The 21,853-nt window shown below is 43.2% G+C and overlaps 1 long non-coding RNA gene across 1 annotated transcript; it reads right to left on the bottom strand.

Annotated features, from left to right (window-relative positions):
- Positions 1 to 3,903: 3,903 nt before the first annotated feature.
- Positions 3,904 to 20,624, bottom strand: LOC123952738. Its single transcript, XR_006820703.1, has 4 exons — positions 19,632 to 20,624; positions 17,216 to 17,389; positions 5,496 to 5,625; positions 3,904 to 4,326 (listed from the first exon to the last, which is right to left on the bottom strand). It is a non-coding gene; the product is annotated as an uncharacterized LOC123952738 (long non-coding RNA).
- Between the last annotated feature and the right edge of the window lie 1,229 nt (positions 20,625 to 21,853).

The following is a 21,853-nucleotide window of genomic DNA, read 5'->3' on the forward strand; positions in this document are numbered from 1 at the left end:
ATGACACATAGACATACACCCTTTTGTTTCTAATCCCTCAACAGTGTCTGGCGTGTTCACTGCTGTATCATAAGTCACAGCCCAGTACCTGGAACTCTGAAGCGTGTTAATGAGCAGATGGGTGGAGGGATGGAAGAGCAGGGGGGTCAGTGAATGATGGTTTCCTCTCTACCCAGAGAAGAAGCTCCAAGGGGGCCTCTAACAGCTTTCCATTTACCTTCCGAACCTCTGGCACTTTGACCCTAGTTGCAGGCCTTCTACCCTAGACACCATTTTTGCCTCTTCTTGGGGGCTCCCTTTGGACTGAGACCTTTTTTGGACTAACTATGGGAGTGTGAGCATTTCAGTTTAGTGGCTGAAATCCTAGCACTCAGACAACGTCAGGGATTCCTAATAAAGGAATGTGTACGTGGGAACAATAACCAGATGGAGAATGAAATACCTTTTTATTAACTGATGAGTGAGCACCCAATTATCTGCCAGGGCAGACATCTTGGTTAAGCCAAATTAGATAATGCTGTTTAGGCCTGGAATCTGAGGATGGCCTACATCCCTTCTATCACTCAAGAGGGATGGAAAGGTCAGGAACAGACTAGATGCCACTGATGCCAAAGCACTTAGGTAGAAGGGTGAATGGCCAGCACCTGACCCAGTGCACTGCAGTAAGGAGACTGTTTGCAAAAGAGGGAATATATCAGGTCGGACACTCTACTCCCTAGTAGGACGGGGCTTGGTAATGACCTGGACTTTGAGTGCATGAGCAATTCCTTTTCCCTCTGGAAGTGGCTGGTAAGAAGAGTGGACAGAAGGTGTGGGAGCAACAGAAATGCCCCCTCCCCTACAGGCCAATGAGGAAAAGAGAGGAGAACTGGCTGGAGATACTCCATCTCCTCTCCCCCTCTTCCGTGCTTAGCTCTTTACTCTTTTGAAGGCCATCTTCACTTTCCCCTTTGCCCAAACCCTTTAGGGGATTACATCCATTCCCCTCATGAGAGACTGTCTCCAGAACTCCAGTCTAGACTAATGTCCTCACTCTAGAGAGACAAATGCAAAGTACAGGCTTATTACGGCATTTTTGTCAAGTCCTTTAAAAGCCAAAACCAAAACCAAAACTTACTATACATTAACACTGGTCTATGGATACACTTTCCTTTTTTTTTTTTTAACATATCTTTAAATTTATTTTCCAGAGAGAGAGAGCACAAGCATGGGGAGCAGCAGGCAGAGGGAGAAGCAGGCTCCCCGCTGAGCAAGGAGCCTGATGAGGGACTTGATCCATCTTGACCTGAGCTGAAGGCAGACACTTAATGACTGAGCCACCCAGGCGTCCCATGGATACACCTTCTTTTGCCTGTACGTGGATTTCCGATCAAGCGGCTCACCATGAAAGTTCTCAAGAGCCTTACCACATGAACAGCCTGCAGCTAGATTCTGCAGCTGAGCTAAGGCCTCCAGCTCCTTAACATGTTTCCCACGAAAATAACAAAAAGTTCTCCCATCATCATAATAAAAAAAAAGTAATTTAGGGAAAAAAGTAATTTAGGGGAAAAAAGACTGTGAAAGTTTGGCCATTACAGAGGCAATGTGACAGGAAAGACTCTGGACAGGGCAGAGTTAGTACTTCCCTGCCTGGCTTCTTTCTCTCAACCTTTCCCACCCTCTCCCAATTATATGCCATTATTTCCCCCATTCACCTTCGCTTCTGCCAGCCTGAATAAGTGTGAAGGGTCTTTGTCTGTGCCGTAAGCACCAACCTATTTTGGTAGCTGTTAGTTAACATCGATCTAACTCGGTTTCCATCTGATTGTGTGGCTTATCTAATAGTCCTGTCAATAAAATTTTAGAATAGAAAAATAGAGAGCAAAATGCCTCAAAGCATTCTCATGACTGCAGAAACTTTACAGGAGAAAAAAAAAAAACTGAAGCAGGTGAAAGACAAGAATGTACAGACACTCCACCCAGAAATGGCAAACAAACGCGTGAAAGGACGCTCAGCGAGATTAGTCATTAGGCAAATGCGAATTAAAACCACAATGCCATACCCCTACACATGCACTAAAGTGGCTAAAAAATTATTTTTAAGTGACCATACCAAGTGTTGGGGAGGATGTGGAACAGCCAGACTCTCACACACAGCTGGCGGGAACATAAAGTGGTACAGCCACTTTGAAAAACAGGCGGCTCGTTTCTTGAAAAGTTTGACACACACCTCCTATTTGATCAGCTCCAGCCATCCCACTCCTAGGAATTTATCCCAAGAACAGTGAAAATACATGTCTCCATGAAGACTTGCCCATGGATATTTATAGAGCTTTATTTATAATAGTTAAAACCTGAAAACCACTCAAATGTCCATCAGCAGCAAGTGGACAAACCAGAGGGACATCCATCTAATGGAATGCTAGTCGGCAGTGAAAGGCTTGAATATGGGTGAATCTCAAAATAATGACGCTGAGTGAAAGAAGCCGGAGCAAACACACGAACAGAAGCATGTGTTGGATGATGTCATTTCTGTAAAACTCTAGAAGATAAAAACCAACCCCACAGGGACAGGAAGCAAATCAGTGTTGCTTGAAGATGAGGCGGGGTGAGGTAGGGAGGAAGGGTTTATAAAGGTACATGAAGAAACTGTTAGGGGTGATGCGTAAATTCAGTATCTTGACTGCAGCGATGGTCTCATGGGTGTATATGTACCAAAACATCAGATGTTACACTTTACAAATGTGCAGTTTATTATGTCAATTCTATCTCCGTAAAATTGTTATTTTGAAAAGACTCACGTAGTGGTTTTTGTGCCAAAGAGATAAAAGCTGGCTTGCATCTTTGCATTACATTTCAAAGTGCTCTTGATCAGCTCTTTTTAGGAGTGTAGGTCAGCAGAGAGGAGGGTGAATGTGCTGGGTTATCTATCAGCTCACTGTGTTTTTGTTTTTGTTTTAAGAATTTTTATTTATTTATTTGACAGAGATCACAAGTAGGCAGAGAGACAGGCAGAGAGGGCGAAGCAGGCTCCCTGCTGAGCAGAGCCCAATGTGGGGCTCAATCCCAGGACGCTGAGATCATGACCCGAGCCGAAGGCAGAGGCTTAACCCACTGAACCACCTAGGTGCCCCAGCTCACTGTGCTTTGTTCTGTTGGTTTCTGTAGAGCTTCTCTAAAGACTTACATCAAAAAAGCCCAGATTTAAGAAACAATGGAAAAATCCTTTAAAATTTGCTGGACCATCTGATCTTTAATGCCACTAGTTATAACATTTTATGAATCTAAAGTTCTATAAATGAATTCCATGTACTGTCCCTTTGATTTGAAGAAGCCCTCAATTATAAAAGACATGCGGTATCTGGAACGTTTAACAGTTTTTTAGGGGGAAAGAAAGCAAAAGCAATAAAAGTACACTTCTTATAAGATTCCCTCCAACTTCAAAAATATTAGAAAGTCTTTGTAATAAATTGTCCCAAGGTTGTCAGAAGGGATGTGTAGGGCCCTCCTTTATGAGCTCAAGGTGTGGTCTCAGCACTGAAGCTAGTCTCAGGCACAGTCTCTCAAAGAAGAACCAGCACACTAAATCCCCAAGCTTCATCTTTAGCTTAAGTTTCTTCTTTTTTTTTTTTTTTTTCAGAATCTGTAGAAGCCCCAATATTAGGGTTATATCCAGAACCCATCTTATTTTTTTTTAAATGTGGTTTAAAAATGTGATTTTTTAAAAATGTGATTTAACCAATTTTTTAAAAATTGGTTGCACTTATGCAAGTCGGATCACAAATCATCATGGAAATGCAAATCAAAACCACAATAAGATATCACCTCACACCTATTAAATAGCTATTATCAAAAAGACAAGAGATCACAAATGTTGCAAGGATGCAGAGAAAAGGGAACCCTCGTGCACAGTTGGTGGAAATGTAAATTGGTGCAGCCACTATGGAAAACAGTACAGAAGTTCCTCAGAAAATTAAAAATAGAACCACCATATGAGGCAGCAATTTCATTTCTGGGTATATATCCAAAGGATTGAGATCAGAATCTAAAAGAAATGCTCTGCACTCCTGTAGCCATTGCAGCATTATTTACAGTAGCCAAGACACGGAAGCAATCTAAATGTCCATCAACAGATGAATGGATACAGAAAGTGTGTTGTACACATACGTTGTACTATTAGTCAGCCTTAAAAAAAGGAAGTCTTGCCAATTTTGATGACATGGATGAACTGAGAGAGTGTAAAATAAGCTAAACACAGACAAACGCAACATACCATTTATATGAGGAATCTAAAATAGTCAAACTCGTTGAACAGAGAGTAGAATGGTGGCTTCTAGCATCTGGGGGCTGGGGGAGAGGGAAACTGAAAAGTATTAATCAAGTGGTAAATTTCAGCTAACAGTAAGCCTATAGCAATTGTACACTTTAAAACTTGATAGGATCTTACGTTAAATCTTTGGTTAAAACTTTGCTAAGATCTTCTGTTAAATGTTATCACATACTAAAAGTTATAATAATTACAGAGGGTGGGAGGAAACTTTTGGAGGTGATAGCTGTGTCTGGTATATACCAGAAACCATTGGTTTCCTGCGTGTATATTTATTTCTGACTTATCAAGTGGTATACATAAAATAAACAAAATTAAGTGAAAAAAATTGCCCATATCTATCTTCTTTTGGATATCATACAAACTGAGAGACTTTATCTTAACTTTCCATATGAGACAATCAGAGACTATTTTAGGCTTCCTTATGTAAGAGTATGCAAATAGAAACATTGATAGATTATAAAAATATACATGATGAAAAGAAGGGAATCAACTGAGGAATTAGAGATATATCTTCCTATGAAATATAGTTGTTGCAATAAATAAATTCTAGAAAATTTCTGAATTGCGTTTTTGCCAAATTCTCAAGAGAACCTCGACTCAGCAAATCATGTAGTCATGAAATGACAAAGAAAACATGAATAAAAAATAAAATGGAAATACCTAAATTTATCTGTTAGTTGTGGTGAGTGATAAGTATGTCTGGGTCCCAAATTTCTGAACACTTTCTTGACCCCTACTTTCAATACCTTGGCAAAGGCCACCCCCTTAGAGTCTGTGCACAAGCGACTATTATGGGAAAATCATCCCCAAATCTTGATGTCATCTATCTTCTTAGGTTGGGCGAGGAAATAGGACTTGTGCCCAGATGAGTCATCCTCTTGCCTGGGGAGACTTCACTCTGGTTCTGGCTTTGTCTTCCAATTGAAGGAAGCAAAGTTTTCGAGTGGGAGGAGGACTCAGCCACCCCCTATGGTACCAGCTGTGAAGAGGAGCAAGGTGGGAATCAATTCAATAGGGAATATCTAAAAAGACCAAGAGGCTTCCCAGCATTTATCTTAACCCAGCTCTAGTGAAGTGATTCCCTGATCTAAGGCGGCGTCTCAGATCTCAGAGAAAGAGCATGAGCTCCCTCTAGAGGACAGAGTGCAAGCCGGCATTCCCCATTTGGTGCTCCCCATACGCTTACCTGGGATTTTACTTCCCTTTTCCAGAAAAGGCATGGGAGACTCCCTCACTGCTCTGAGCGTACCTCTCTTACAGTACTTATCACGTGGCATTATCTGTTACAGCCCATCTCTCCCTTGCAGGTGTGATCCCTGAAGGAAACCAGAATATGTCATCTCTAAAAATGTCACTTTGACATCAAGATTGTTTTGCCACCTAAAGGACAGCAGAGGCAAAAAGGACACTCTGACCTTCCTTTTTATTCCTGAAAGTGGAAGATGAAAGTCCTGTGTGAAAGATGCTTCCCCTATAACAGAAGGGCAGAAAAGTTCTTATCACCAGAGGTGGGAGACCATGCTGAGAGAAATCTGTACAAACCAACCTTGTTAAACTAACCCTTCCATCTCAGTCACGTCTCCACCATTGACTGTCCCAAAGCTTTGTCTTTTCATGTTTCCCCAATTTACTACTTTTGCCCAATTTAGAATATAGACGTTCGGCTCTAACTGCTTCCCTGGGTCTTCATTTTCCTGTGGGCCCTCCCACATATATGTGAAAATCTGTTTGCTTTTCTCCTGTTAACCTGTTTTATGTTGATTCAGGCCCAGCTGAGGAGACCCTACCAGGGGAGAGGTCAAGTTTCTCTTCCCCTTCAGCCCCTGAGGGAAGTCTTCTCCATCATTTGTAACAGTGCCTGGAACACAGGCAGCCCTCAGCGATGTACCCGTCAGAGGAATGAAAGCATCTCTGAGAAACAAAAACTGTTTGACCGCATTCTTATCTTGTAATGTTCAGTTCTTTTTCCTACTTTCTCTTCTGTTCTTCTCCGTCACATATTAGCATTCTTATGGCCCTTGCGTAGGCCATATTTCATTTAATTCTTACAGTTCTGTTGGGGGCATATATCTGTGCTTGCCTTTACTAAATGAGAAGACTGGCATTCACACTGGTGAAGTGAGTAGTTGAAGGTCCCAGAGTCAGGCAGTTCCCCTATGGCCTTTTCTCTGTAGCCCAAGGATGAGCATGCAGGAGGCAGGAAGCTAGGGGTACTCCAAGGTGGATGTCCCAGCAGCCAGTCTGCAAACCACAAGAGGTAACTAGGGGTTAAAAGACCACAGCTTCTCTAAGCAGAATCTATCTGGCTGAACACACTCATTTTCAGGGTGTTTGTTGGCAAAGGCAGGAATCATAGGGACTGAGTGATCTGAGAGGATACAAAAGTTCTGGATTTATCATAGACATTGATTTGCTGTGAGATGTAAAGAAAAACGTTTCTTTTGCCAATCATTCCACCAGCCATTGTTTTAGGAATTACCTTGCCATCACAGAAAGCTTGGATAGAGAGAAGTGGTTAAGCACCAAGGCTTGGGAGTCGAATCTCCTGGGGTCATGTCTTAACTCAGTATGACCTTGGGCAAATTACATAAGTTCTCTACTTCCTTACCTAGAAAATGGTGAGGATGAGGACAACACCTATTAATTGAAATATGTATGTAACATGCTTGGTTCACATTAAAGGTTAAATTAGATGCTAGCGGTTCTTGTGTCTGTGACTGATAGTGGAAGGGATGTGAGTTCACTTTGGGGACCTTTAAGTTTGAGGTGGTGGAACCTCAAAATGGTGATGAACAAAGAGCAGAGTGAAGTGTGTATAGTTACACATAGCCTACGGGGGGTTAACCAAACGTACTTTCTCGGTTATGTAATCTGGAAATATATTTTGAAGTCATTTATTTATTTATTTATTTTTAAATATTTTATTTATTTATTTGACAGAGAGAGAGAGGTCACAAGTAGTCAGAGAGGCAGGCAGAGAGAGAGGGAGAAACAAGCTCCTCACTGAGCCGAGAGCCCGATGCGGGGCTCGATCCCAGGATCCTGAGATCATGACCTGAGCCGAAGGCAGAGGCTTAAAACACTGAGCCACCCAGGCGCCCCTGAAGTCATTTTTTTAAAAAGATAGATTCTATTTTATAAACAATAACTCATTTTCATAAGAACCTTCAGGAAGTGCTACTATAGACACGGATCAGACGTGAAGAAAAAGTACATGAGTCAAATTAAATGGTGTCTATGAGATGCCAAAATATTCAAATGAGGAAATGAGGAAATGGTAGGATATCTGGCTGAGGCTTAACCCACTGAGCCACCCATGCACCCTGCTAACAAATATTTTGAGATCCTTCTTGCCTGTTAAATGCCCTTTCCTTTATTCTTAATATCGATAAAGGAAAAAAAGACAAACACTCTTGGCAAAGGGTGTGTCATTCATTCACTTTTAAAAGAATCTTACCTCTATTTTGTTTCATTTGTTTCCACTCTTATCTTTTCTTTGGGTTTATTTTTTCTTCCAACTTAAGTAGCTTCCAACTTTTAGTCTCTTTGTTATTGTGATATAAGCATTTAGAACAAAAAAAGTCTTTTATTTTAAATTTTCTGAATCTACATTTCTACTGTGTCACTTATAAATAGCATATACTGGTTAAAAAAAAAAAAAAAATCCTGGGGCGCCTGGGTGGCTCAGTCGTTAAGCCTTCAGTCTGCCTTCAGCTCAGGTCCTGATCCCACCGTCCTGGGATCAAGCCTAGCATCAGGCTCCGTGCTCAGTGGGAAGTCCGCTTTTCCCTCTCCCACTCCCCCTGCTTGTGTTTCTGCTCTCTCTCTCTCTCTGTCAAATAAATAAATAAAAATATTTCTTAAAAATTCAGCAGAGGAAATATATTAACTGGTGACCTTAATCTATTCATATTTATCATAATTGAGGGTTTTTTTTATTTTTAAAGATTTTATTTATTTATTTGACAGAGAGAGAGAGATCACGAGTAGGCAGAGGGAGAGGGAGAGAGAGGAAAGCAGGCTCCCTACTGAGCAAAGAGCCCGATGCGGGGCTCGATGTGGGGCTCCATGTGGGGCTCCATCCCGGGAACCTGGGGTCATGACCTGAGCTGAAGGCAAAGGCTTTAACCCACTGAGCCACCCAGGCGCCCAATCTAATTGAGATTTTTAAAATTTATTTCTACTGTCTTATTTTGCACTATCTCTTCTTCCATTTTTGTTTCACCCTCCGTTGTTGCCGTTTTGGGGGTGGAATACGTCTTTTCTCCTTTATTCTTGAAGCACATGTTCAATTTATTTTGGAAGTCAGAATGATGCGTATCTGGATCTTCATCAACATTTACACCCTCTGGTCGGCGCACGGTTCATGTGGTTGCTCTTCCTCTCCTCTCGCAGGGATGTCGAGATTCGCTCAGGTAAATACTGCCGGCTCCTAGACGGTCATACGGGCTTCATTCCTAGGCGGAGTCGTGGGGTGGCTCCGCTTACTGCTGCCCCAGCAAGCGTTGGCTCTCGCCGCCCCTGGCGTCCAACTCCGCAGGCTCTGCCTCCTCGTGCGCCCCCTGCAGGTCGTCCGGCCTGCTGTGCGCAGGCATCGGGGACGCGCAGAGGGGCAGCGCGCTCTGTGCAGAAGGCCCGGGCTGTCCCATTCGCTTCCCTTTCCCCGCCGCTGCGCGCCCCCGACTCCGCCTACCACGGCGACAGCACCCCCTCCCCAGCAAGCGCACGACCTGCCGGGACGGACACCCCCACCTCGACCCTCTCTGGGTGCCACAGGTCCCTGCATGCCGACCGCGCACCCGCCGCCCGGCCCCGCCAGCTCCTCCTGCAGGAGCCCCGCGCTGCTGCCTCGCCGCAGCCAGAACTAGTGCTTCAGTGTTCCTTCTTGTTATATGAATGAAGATAGACAATTTTCTAAAAACAAATACCTCAAACTTAAAAGCAATATCACGCTTAAGAAGAGAAGCCTAGTAGATTGCCATGAAAAATAATTTAGAAATAAAGAAGTTCACTATTATCACAAAATTTTAGCCTTTGTAAGTGCTAACCAATGGGTTAGAGGCTATTGAAAAGGACTATGGCAATACTTTATTAATCGCACAAGAGATCATTTCTCTTAGAGTAGGGTATTCAAGATGGAAGGGCGTCAGTGAAAAACAGAACTGGTTATGAATGTCAAAAAGAAGGTAAGTTACTGAAGAGCTTTTATATAATGAAAGAAATAGATTTTCTAATAGCAATAATAAGTTAAAAATATAAAGGAAAAATATCTCATTTAACACAGCAACAACAAAAAAAGTTCCTAGCATAAACTTCACAAGAAATGCATACAGCCGATTATCACAAGAACTATGATCATTTAGTGAATTACAAAAATGAAGATGTAAATGGGGTGCCATTTTTATCTTATTTGGTGCTAAGTTCTAACAACACATCAATTATTTCCTATGATTTCAATCAGAATGTCAAATTGAAAATTTCACAAAACTCTTCTAAAGTTCACTTGGAAGATTAAAAGATAAGAGGAGCCAAAAAATCTTTGAAGAAGATTGTTGGGGAGGTCATCTAGATATTTACATGTATTGTAAAGTTAAAGTAATTAAAACGGAATTGAGTACTACAAGGAAAAAGTAAAATGCATTCATAGAAAAACAGAAAGCATAATATGCATGTGTGTGCTATACATGCATATACATGTATGTATTATTTTTCAAAAGATTTTATTATTTATTTGAGAGAGAGGGAGTGAGCATGAGCAGGAGGAGAGGCAGAAGGACAGAAAAAGGGAGAAGCAGACTCTCTGCTGAGCAGGGAGTCCAACTCGGGGCTTGATGCCGGGCTCTATCCTAGACCCTTGGGATCATGACCTGAGCTGAAGGCAGACACTTAACCCACTGAGCCACCCAGGTGCCCCTACATATATGTAATAATCAAGTATATTACGGACGGTATCTCAGAAGAACACTGAATTGTTTTAGAAATAGTGTTGAGACTATGGTAACAGAACACTTCATCATGGCGGTCCAATATCTTTTGAACACCCCCCGACCTTTCTCACTTTGTAAACAAGTCCTGCTTTCCCAGGAGAATCCGTAAATCAGGTCTGTGACTTAGGTCTGCCCCCATGACACCTGACGTGGAGAAGAGTCACATGAGGGGGCATATTCAGGAAGGCTATTCTTCTGCGACATATGATGTCAAGAGTGTTTTGGGGCAGTCTTGTTAGAGTTGTAGATGTCCCCCTGAGTCCATTTTTTAAAAAGTTCTTTTTGTTAGAACCATCCTGTGGTATGGTCCAATGTGCTGACCATGCCTGTCTTGTTCTTGGCTGTGTATTATAGCCTACAATCCTATTTCTCCGGCTCTCACAGAGGTCTGTGGGTTACCAAACATCCTTTAACAAATCCCTCTCTGCTTAAGCTAGTAATGGACTGAATGTGTCCTCACAAAATTCATATTCCTAACCCCTGATGTAATGGTATTAGAGGGTGGGGCCTTTGGGAAGGTGGAGCCTTCACAGATGAGATTAGTGCCCTTACAAGAAGAGACAGGGGAGAGCTTGCTTCCTTTCTCTCTGCCTGGCCCTGTGAGGATAAAATGAGAAGACAGGCATCTGCAAACCAGGAGACATGTCCTCATCACACCCTGGATCTGCGAGCACCTTGATCTTGGACTTCCCAGCCTCCAGAACTGTGAGAATATAAATGTTTGGTCTATGGTGTTTGGGTATAGCAGCCCAAGCTAAGACAAGTTGAGTCTGTTATTTGAACTTAAGAACATGCATGAAGAACATTAAGGACAAGCATGGCTGGGACACCTGGGTGGCTCAATTGGTTATATGTCTGCGTTTGGTTCAGGTCATGATCCCAGGGTCCTGGGTAGGGCTCTCTGTCAGTGGGGAGCCTGTTTCTCCCTCCGCCTATGGCTCCTCCTGCTTGTGTACTCTCTCTGACAAATAAATAAATAAAATCTTATTTAAAAAAAAAAAGAATACGCATGCCTCACACACTTTACTATTTGGGAAAAATACATTTAAATTCCTGTTTCAAACTATTCATAAAAATAAAAAACATCTGGATTAATAAATAAAATGTAAGAACACACACACACACACACACAAAACTGAACGTACACTAAAACACCAAAAACAAAAACCCAAAGATAAACCTAAACAGAACTAGCCAAACTGATAACAATGAACTAACTAACCACAATGGTTCAACACTTGATATGAGTAGATCAAAAATATGTCCCTGGATGAACTAGCAGACAATGAGAAATGGAAATGTGGTCAACTAAGTGGTTTCATGACATTAGAAGATACAATTAAAAACCGACTGTCTGGGAATGACACACCTCTTCATAATTCTCAGTCCAGGCAAGAATTTTTGTCTGTGTACTTCATACTGAGCACGCTCTGTGAGGGGATTATTGGACAATGTCCTGAGCGTGAGTAGCACAGACCAGTTTTTGGTTTGGGCCCGCAGGTAAGCCAGAGCATAACATACCAAAAGCACATCAGTGTTATTCACTGGAAACAGTTCCGGGAGGAAAGGTGTGGATCTGGGTAGGCAACGTGTCGATTCTCTGTACCTCTGACAGACTGGACCGACTGCATATTCATTCGTCCAGAGATCCTCTCCTGATGTTTCTTTCAGGCGATCTTCCCAATAATTAAGGGACTTAAGCCCAGGTTTACAGTCCTTTGCTGTAGAACAAAGATCTCTCTCTTTCTACATAATCAAGAGGCATGGGACAGGGCCTTTCAGAGGCCACAGGAGATCTAAGCTACTCCCCTAATTTTCAGCTTCCAGTAAATATGTTAAAAATGTAGAAATGGCAAAACCAGAGTTATTTTGGGTGCATACATTTAACATGTTAATGCTTTGAATATACACATCTAACAATAATTTTGTGTATAACTTATTTGGTGATAATGTCAAAACCAAATTTGAGTCCTTTCTTGAAATTGAAGCTTAGATCTTCCTGTCTTTGGGTGTTGGTCCTGGCTAAAGTTAAATGCCCAAAACTTAGAGTCTGTATGTTAATTGACTAGATGCCCTCTTTGGCCAAGATAAAAAACCTCATTGATACATACCTAATGAAAACAGCCCTGTTGCTGGCTTTATAAGCAATTGTGTAAATATGTCACACCAGTTGTGGGCTTGACTTTGAAGACCGCCTTTAAAGGAGGTAAACATCTAAGAACAAATAACTTAAAGTTCCGAATTGTGCAGATCTTCCCTTGCCTTTCTTCCAGGCCATGATTAGCTAACAGAGTCACAGACTGTCCTTGTCATGTCTAGCTCAAGAAAGTGAAATTACCTCATCTGGGTACAAAGGAATACTTGTCCTTTGTTCTTCTTCTCTGGTGTTTTCTGGTTCTGTTCCACTCCCACATTCAGAGCAGTAGGGCAAGGGGAAAACAGGACCACAGGAGGATGGTTCCTCCTCCAAGCCTGGCACCCATCTCCACCCAAAACGGGTACCTGAAGTTCTACCTCGGAGTGGGAAAACCTCAAGCCTCTCGCTTCTGGTCAGTGGGTCTGCGTTTGGGTTCTTCCCTGACTATCTCAGAGAAAGAGATGATCCTCCTTTGAACTCACAGGGGGGCTTGCCTCTCTCGCGGCCCTCGCCACACAACCTTGGAATATGCTTACAAGAGAAACCAAAATTGTGATGTAATACCAAATACCCCTGAAGGAAGGTGGAGCAGGTTGGAGAAGCTTCTGGGTTTCTGAGTGGCCTATCAGAGCAGAGCACAGGGCTCTTTCTGCCCAGAACATTGATTTGTTTGGAGATACAAAGGTCTGGAGGCGTGTGGTGGGGTAATGCCTCAGCCTACTGGTTGAGTACAAACAATTCAGACTTCTAAGGACAAACTGAGAGGGAAGAAATGAACAGGGAACATGGCAGAGGAGAGAAGTAGAGCCTCTAAGAGTGACTGGAACACCCCGCCTGGGTGAGGGAGGCTGTTTCAAAGGACTTTTAGGAACAGGGATGACTACTGTTCAATCATGTAATTACCCTTCCTCTCCACAAACCATTAGCTATGTCTATGGTTAAATCAATTACACAAGGAGGTCGTTAGACAAAGGTGTCGCTAATGCCAAAGAGCCTACCTAAGCAAGCCAAAATCTAAGCCAGTAAATGCCTCAAGATTACAAAATGGAAACCTAAGGACAGCCAACCCCTAAGAGCCAACTAGGTTTTAAGCTGTAGCTAATCAGTAATTTCTTTTCTCAGTTTCTGCCTTTTAATGATAAGTCTTTCCTCAGCTCTCCTCAAAGGAATGCTTCTAACCACTTGGTGTTATTCAAATAAGTTCTTAGGGTTTTATTTTATTTATTTATTTTTTTTAAAAACCAAGGATGAAGGTTCTTTTTTCTTTTTAAAGATTTTATTTATTTATTTGACAGACAGAGATCACAAGCAGGCAGAGAGAGAGGAGAAAGCAGGCTTCCCGCGGAGCAGAGAGCCCGATGTGGGGCTTGATCCCAGGACCCTGGGATCATGACCTGAGCTGAAGGCAGAGGCTTTAACCCACTGAGCCACCCAGGTGCCCCGTTCTTAGGGTTTTAATATGACTCACTTAATCTAACACTATGAAAAGGCTTTTTTTGTTGTTGTTGTTCACTTGTTTGTTTTTGCTTTTTTATGGAAATCTAATGATGGAGTCAAGTTACCTTCTGGGTCACCATGGTAGGGACAGGACTGGTATCCTTGCTTGGGGCATGACCGGTGTGCTTGACTGATTCAGTGAAATGAGAAGCTCTGAGCCAAAGTGACCTTAACCCCCAGAATCTACCTCAAGCTGGGGGAAGGCACTGGGCTTTCTGGAGTTTGTAGAACAGAGGTTTGAACCAATTCTATCTGGATCTACAAGGGCAAAGAAAGCTAAGCAGAGGCGTGAGTTAACCATAGCTCTTTGTGATCTTGCCTTCTCACCCTCCTAGACCCAAAAGGGACCTTCACTTTTGCAGAACCACTACTGGCAGCTAACCTCGAAAATCCAGAATGCATGACAGGAAAGATCCCAGGGACAGTGTCTCTGGGGGTTGGAGGAGAGGAGGGAGCACTGGAAAAAAGATTGGCAGGTTTGACTATACACCACGTGGGAAAGAGTCTAGCAAAAGGATACTGTGCTCCCTGACCATGACATTCCAGAATATAGTTCGTTGTAATAAGAAGTGATTGCCTTTTTTCTCCCCACTTTCTAAAGTGGCGGGTTTTACACCCCCCCCCCTCCACTGCCCCACGAGGATCAAAGGTCTTTGTTTTCCCTGGACAAATGGCCCAAAGGAGAGCCTCTGGCAGAAGAGGGCAGGCCCGGGGCAGGAAATAGGTTCAAAGAGGGTGAATTCTCCCCTCTCCGGCCTCAGGGGAACCAGCAGATGCCTAGCAGGGTCCTTTGGCCCACAGCCTCCTCTGTGGAGGTGCCAATAATTGGATGCGGACCTCCGTGGTCTCCCTGCCTCAGAGATGACTTGTTCCAACTTCGTAGTTACACCTCTGTCTGGCCGAGCAGTGGGGCCCAGCACAGCCAGGAGCCAGCTCTGCCGCAGGGGACTGGCCTGCAGAGGTGCAGCTCGACCATGTTTCCAGAATGGTGGGCACAGTCGTTCTGAGGAAATCGGCTCCTGCCAGCCTGGCGTGGTGGCCCTTCTTGCCGCTCCACCTGCTTTTTTAACTCTGGAAGAGTGGCTGCATGGCCAGCTCGCTCTGTTTTTCCTTCCTCAGGTTTTTGTTTAAATTCTAGTTAGATAACGTACAGGGTAATATTACTTTTGGGTGTAGAATTTAGTGCTTCAACACTTCCATACAACACCTGGTGTCATCACAACAGTGCCCTCCTTAGTCCCCGTCACCTTTTTCGCCCATCCTCTCACCCACCTCCCTCCCCTCTGGTGACCATGAGTGCGTTCTCTGTACTTGAGAGTCTGTTTCTTGGTTTTCCTCTCTTTTTTCTATGTTTGCTTTTTTTGTTCCTTAAATTCCAAATTCTCCATAAGAGTGAAGTCATGTGGTATTTGTCTTTCTCTTTGCATTATACTCTCTAGCTCCATCCAGGTTGCTGCAAATGGCAAGATTTCATTCATTTTTATGGTCAAGTAATATTCCATTATATAGATAAACCACACCTTCATTATCTATTCATCAGTCAATGGACATTTGGATTCTCTCGATAATTTGGCTATTGCTGATAATGCTGCTATAAACATTGGGGTGCATGTATCCCTTTGAATCTGTATTTGTATATCCTTTGGATAAATGCCTAGTAGAGAAATTGCTGGGTCATAAGGTAGCTCTATTTTTAACTTTTTGAACCTCAGTATTGTTTTCCAGAGTGGCTATACCAGTTTGCATTCCCACCAACAGTGCAAGAGGGTTCCCCTTTCTCCACACCCACACCAACACCTATTGTTATTGTGTTGTTAATTTTCGCCATTTTGACAGGTGTGAGGTGGTATCTTATTGTAATTTTGATTTGTATTTCCCTGATGATGAGTGCTTTTGAACATCTTTTCATGTGTCTGTTGGCCATCTGTATCTCTTCTTTGAAAAAATGTCTATTCACGTCTTCTGCCCATTTTTTAACTGGGTCTTTGGGTTTTTTGGGTGTTGAGTTTTATAAGTTCTTTATAGATTTTGGATATTAGCCCTTTATCACAAATGTCATTTGCAAATATCTTCTCCCAATCCACAGGCTGCCTTTGGATTTCATTGATTGTTTCCTTCATTGTGCAGAACCTTCTTATTTTGATAAAGTCCCAATAGTTATTTTTGCTTTTGGTTCCCTTGCCGCAGGAGAAGTGTCTAGTAAGAAGTTGTTATGGCCAATATCAAAGAGATTACTGCCTGTGTTCTCCTCTAGGATTTTAATGGTTTCCTGTTTCACTTTTAAGTCCCTAATACATGGGGATCCCTTTATTCATCTCTCCTCCTTCATGCTTCTTTGCGCTTTCTACAAATCACATTGCCATTTTCTTCCATCTCCTCAGACCTGCTTCTACCTCTCTCTTCATCCTTTTCAAGGTATAAGTCATAGTTTCAAACTCTGGATACCATAATGGGTGAAAAAAATCTTTCCTCATCTAAAAATCCCCACTACCTTCTTGTGAGGGGAGTGTTCCTTTTCTTGGGTGTGGGTATGCCACTTTTGAGATGAACTCAGGATCCAGCTTAATTTTTCTGCTTATTAAATGAAGAAAGATTTTGAGGGTGGGAGTGAGGTGTGAGGATTCAGGATGAAGGACACAGGACATGATGAGGTTGGGTGTTGGGGGAACAAAAGTTTTAGAGTGACTCTTCTTTAGTAATTGAGAGGGAAAAGGGAATTTGGAGAATGTAGGAGAAGGGGATGATGATGAAGAAGATGATAGCAACTGTAATTAATTTTTACCAGGCATTATGCAAAACCCTTTTTGTTCATCATCATTCAAGCCAATCCTCCAACAATGTTGTAGGTTACATTTTACTATTTACTATCCTTTTGCTGCTGAAGCAACTGAGGCTCAAAGAGCTTAGAGGACTTACCCAAAATACAGCAAGGAAGCTCTGAGTAAGAATTTAAGTTCTATATGACTTCAAAGTCCAGATTCTTAATGATGAAAAGATATTGACTTGCCACAAAAAAAAAATTTTATGTCTGGGGCGCCTGGGTGGCTCAGTGGGTTAAAGCCTCTGCCTTCAGCTCAGGTCATGATCTCAGGGTCCTGGGATCGAGCCAAGCATAGGTCTCTCCGCTCAGCGGGGAGCCTGCTTCCCTTCCTCTCTCTCTCTGCCTGCCTCTCTGCCTACTTGTGATCTCTGTCAAATAAATAAAATCTTAAAAAAAAAAACTTTAAAAAATTTTTATGTCTGGATATTCAGAAAGGCACAAGGTTGGGTTTGTAATTTAATTACCTGGGAGGCTGAATGATCCTGTTCTTCACTTTGTGGGAGAGTAGACGGCACTGAGGTGGTCACTAAGCAATGGACTGGCCTACTATTTGCAGATGGTGGCTGACTGGCTGCCTCTCAGAGTCTGGGCCCTTCACCCAGCTTTCCAGGATCTGGTCAGCCTGGCACTCTTCATTCCTGTGGGATGGACAACCCAAAGGGAAGGGGAATATGAGACAGGGAGTTAGAACTACCCACGTTCTTTCATACACACCAGTATTTTGAAGATTTCTTTCCCCCTCCCTCCAAGCTTTATTTCTTTATTTTAGAGAAAGAGATTGAGAGCAGGAGCACAAGCTGGGGGAAGGACAGAGGGAGAGAGACTCCTTCAAGCATACTCCCTGCTGAGTACAGAGCCTGATGCCTGATGCCAGCTCAATCCCAGGACCCTGAGATCACAACTTGAGCTGAAATCAAGAGTCAGACGCCCAACCAACTGGGTCACCCAGATGTCCCAGTATTCTGAAGATTTCTGGTCAATAAATAATCTATTTTAACAATATTTCCCAAAAGAAAACATTTAATGGTCTAATCTAAGTTTCTTTTATTATTGTTTAAAATCATTTACTCTTTTTAGGACAACCATGTGTGTTAAAAACATGCAATTTCAGTGGAAAAGACCATAGAATATTGCAGCTGGAAGGGATCCTCCTTCACTGCATAGATGAGGTGTCCCAGGCCCTAAGATGCCTTTAAAATCACGGATCGATATTTAAGTCCTTTCCCGGCTACTTACTAATGATGTGACCTTGAGCCAGAGACAGGATCAATTCCTTCCTCCCCCAAAGCAATGCCTACCCAGCTAAATGATGTATTCTATGTGAAGTGCCCAGAAAAAGTCCTGGGAGGAGTAAGTGGTCAACAAATGGTACTGCCTTCCCTTGGGCAATATGTTCCACTGTTCAGCATAGAACTAGGCCCAGAACCTTGTTTTCTGATTCTCTTGTGTGTGTGTGTGTGTGTGTGTGTGTGTGTACACACATGTACACACATATCACAGGAGCACAGGTAACGTTTGCTTCCCTGGAGTAGCTCGGTCTAGTCATCCTATAATTAGGTAGGGCTTTATCGTTCTCAAAGCACTCACTTAGATGCTATCGCTCACTCGGGGACCACATGGAAACGTTATACGGGGTGGTATTCCTAGGCCCACTTTGCACGTCAGGGATGGGAGGCCAAGAGAACATGATTTCCTTCAGTCCCCTGGCTAGCCTGGGGCAGAACTAGACCACCACCCACATCTTCTGTCTCCCTATCTCTACCTCTTTCTACTGGTGCATAATGTCTTCCCATCCTAAAGGCCAGACAGTTCCACCAAATAGATAAGGAATAGTGGAAAAAAAAAATACATGCGGGGGGTCATAAATGACATAAGTAACCGACAGTCCTGATTAGATAGGGAAGAATTGGACTTTGATATGATTGAGCAAAAGGCAAAGAGAGAACACTGACAAGGTAGTAAACAACTCGTTAGGAAGGAATATGGGACAATGGGGGCGGGTGGTCACTGCTGGCCGCAATGTAACTCTTTGCTGTCAGATAACTACTGGTCACCCTAATCCTGAAATTCTGCAGCCCCGTCCTTTCTGACTCCATCTCTCCAGCGTCCTAACTGCCCATATGTTTCCTCAGACAAGACAAACCTTGTTCTTTATCACGTTCAAGCTTTAGCTGTTTCTAGTCTCAAGGGGATGGTATTTCTAAGCCCTAGAATTTAGGTCGTTTTACATTCTCACTGTCCTTCTGCACATAGGTCTTCTAGTCTGACGCACTGGATCAGATGGTATGGCAGTGGTATGGCTTAGCCATGTGGCAGTCTGGAATCTCTAGACTTTTCTTTCATGTTACTTCATGGACCCTTCATTGAACCCTCAGTAACAAATCACCACCACCACAACTTGGTACTTTTTTAAATATGCATTCTCTTATTTGGTTTGATTTTATTTGATTCTCACCTCAACTTTCTCTTCCCACTTCTTAGAAGTATCTTAACAACAGGCCTGCCTTCTTGGTCGTGTATTCTCTACAAAAGTAGCCTCTCTGTGAAATGCCTCCAGAGCTAACCAAATGCCTTAAGCAGAGAACCTCAATACACACTTTGGGAACCATGCTGAACTAACACCAGCTCCATCCCTGGGACCAAAACAATGACTGCTGCTTTCAGGGTGCTGACACCATCCCGACTCCCACCGCAGATCGCAAGACAGTAAGGAAACATCTGCACCACAGGTTGGAAAAGAGATCGTAAAAGGCCATATTGACCCAATCATGGGTCTTCCTTGCATCATGTAGATGTGGCCCTTTTTTATGAAAGTTCTTCCCCTATAATATTACTAACCTTCTACTGAGTGTAACTCTGTGATCCAGGAGATTTACTTACGTGTTACAAGTTCGTCTGGGGACTCAGACCTCATAGTGCTCATGAATACGTTGAATTCGTGGCCCATCATACTCAAATCAGAACTATCTGGGGTGGGGTGGGGAACCGGAGAATAAACACGGCCGTTGTTGGAGGTAGTGCCAGAAATGCTCTTGGATGACATCTGATTTTTGCCTGTAGGAGAGTCTGCACTTGGAAACCTTTAAGCCAGAAGTACGCGTTCAGATCAGGCCATTTAATAAAAATGTCCTCTGTGCTACACCCCTCACCAGATGTCATTTCATTCCTGCCTCCGAAGCAGTTTTGGGTGGAGACGTCACCAGCTCATTTTACCAATGGCAACAATGAGGATCGGAGAGGTTGGAGGCTTCGCCAGGGTTTCACAGCCCCCGAGTCCCACGCTCTTTCCACATATCATGTCCTATCTCAGTTTTGAGCAATTGACTAAGTTAAGAGACTTAAAATACAAAACAAAACAACCTTGCAGGCAGTCTGTGTTGCTCAGGCCCTTCTGTCCCTCTAAGCTCCAGGAAGCCTTGCCCTTGCTTTCCTGAACTTAGAGTTTCAGTTGCGCATCCAAGCCTGGAGGTGGCCAAATGCTGATGCCACGGAAGCAGCAGCAGGTGGCACCCATCAGGGGTGAATGTGTTCACGCTCCTCTGCCACGCCTGGCCAGGCTGCTGTCCACGTGAAATGATGCCCAGCCAGAGCAGGGCCACCCGGGTCTGCCGACGCAAGGCATTCTTCTCTGATGAATGCGGGTTTAATGTCCAAGGTTATAAACCGCTGGGAGGGGGAGAGGGAAAGGGCTCCTCTATGCTGTCTGTGGTTGCCAAAAGGTAAGGAGCTTTGCTTTATACTGCTGGCTTGGAGGAAACAGGAGTCCCCATGTAGCTGTCCTGTGATTCTCGGCAAGTTACTACCCTCTCCGAATGAGAGTTTCCCTATCCAGAAAATAGGAGTAAGAAACCTCTCTTTAGAGGAGTGCTGAGACAGCAGATTGCGTATAAAAAGAACCAGATGCATACTAACATCTCAAAAAAATAATTATTACTATTGCTGTCATTGTTATAACAAGAATAATTCATGCAGGTAGCTTAAGTTAAATTATTTCTACCCTGCATCTCTTGGCAGGTGGCGTGTTTTAATCACGATTCTGACACTCCAGCCCTGATCCCCCAACAGCTGTCACTAACCCTGCTCTCTGTTCTATCATTGCTATCCTCCATTTTCTTCCTCCATGCTCCTTTGGCAAAAATCAAATCTGATGAAACTCACATATCCCCAGATCAGGTCATCTTGGTCTGATGAGTCAGGCAGCAGGGGCTTGCATGAGCAATCAGGTGGAGATTGGGAAAGCAGAAAGTGTACCTTCAGGGGGCACATGGAGTCAAGAATGCTGATGTCCTTTACTTGTCCTGGACCTTTACTCTCCTTAGGACAGGCCTTGGCCAAAACTTCCCGGCCAAATGAGCCTCAGTTTTGTGTTTCAAACATTTCAATTTCCTTTAATTCTCATGTTCAATGTCTAATGCTCCCCCACTTTTAGAAGCTGTCTGAGCCTAAACTGTATAAAGACAACCTAATTCTCAGCTTCTTTTTCCTTCATTCCATTGACAGTTCACTTACTAGAGCGTCACACCCTATACCATTGAGCACTTTGTTTTTTAGGGTTTTTCTCCCCCTTCCATTTTATGAGTTATTTCGAAGGAATATAGTCCTGAGAATTCTATGTTTTCCTGTCATCATGGTCATTCATTATTTTTAGATTTCCCCAGAACTTTTATTTGCCTCAGGAAGACAATTTTATTTGCTTTCTCTTGAATTAGATAGTAGTTTAGTGCTCAGGAAAAAAAAAAATCCCTGTAAAATGAACCCTTACCCAGACAGTGCCATAACTAGGGAAGCCAATGGTGGCTTACACCAATCACTTTGAGTTATATTCTAGTTTTTTACAAACGTTAAAGACAAATGCGTAAGGGGTAAGAAAGAATGAGGACGGGGTAGTTACAGTGTGTTCTGGTATTAAAAACATCAGCGGGCCCAGCTTGATTTTGGAGGACAAGGAAGAAGCTCATGCCTATTGTGTACAGGCACTCTACAGACTCGTTCAATGCTCTTGTGAAGTTGAGATCCCACTTTATAGAGGAGGATATTATGGCCCAGAGAAGTTGGAAGGGGGGAGGGGAGAAAGAGAAGAAAAAGAAGAAAGGAAAGGAAGG

The sequence above is a fragment of the Meles meles genome, chromosome 11, assembly GCF_922984935.1.
Source record: "Meles meles chromosome 11, mMelMel3.1 paternal haplotype, whole genome shotgun sequence".
Taxonomy (NCBI): domain Eukaryota; kingdom Metazoa; phylum Chordata; class Mammalia; order Carnivora; family Mustelidae; genus Meles; species Meles meles.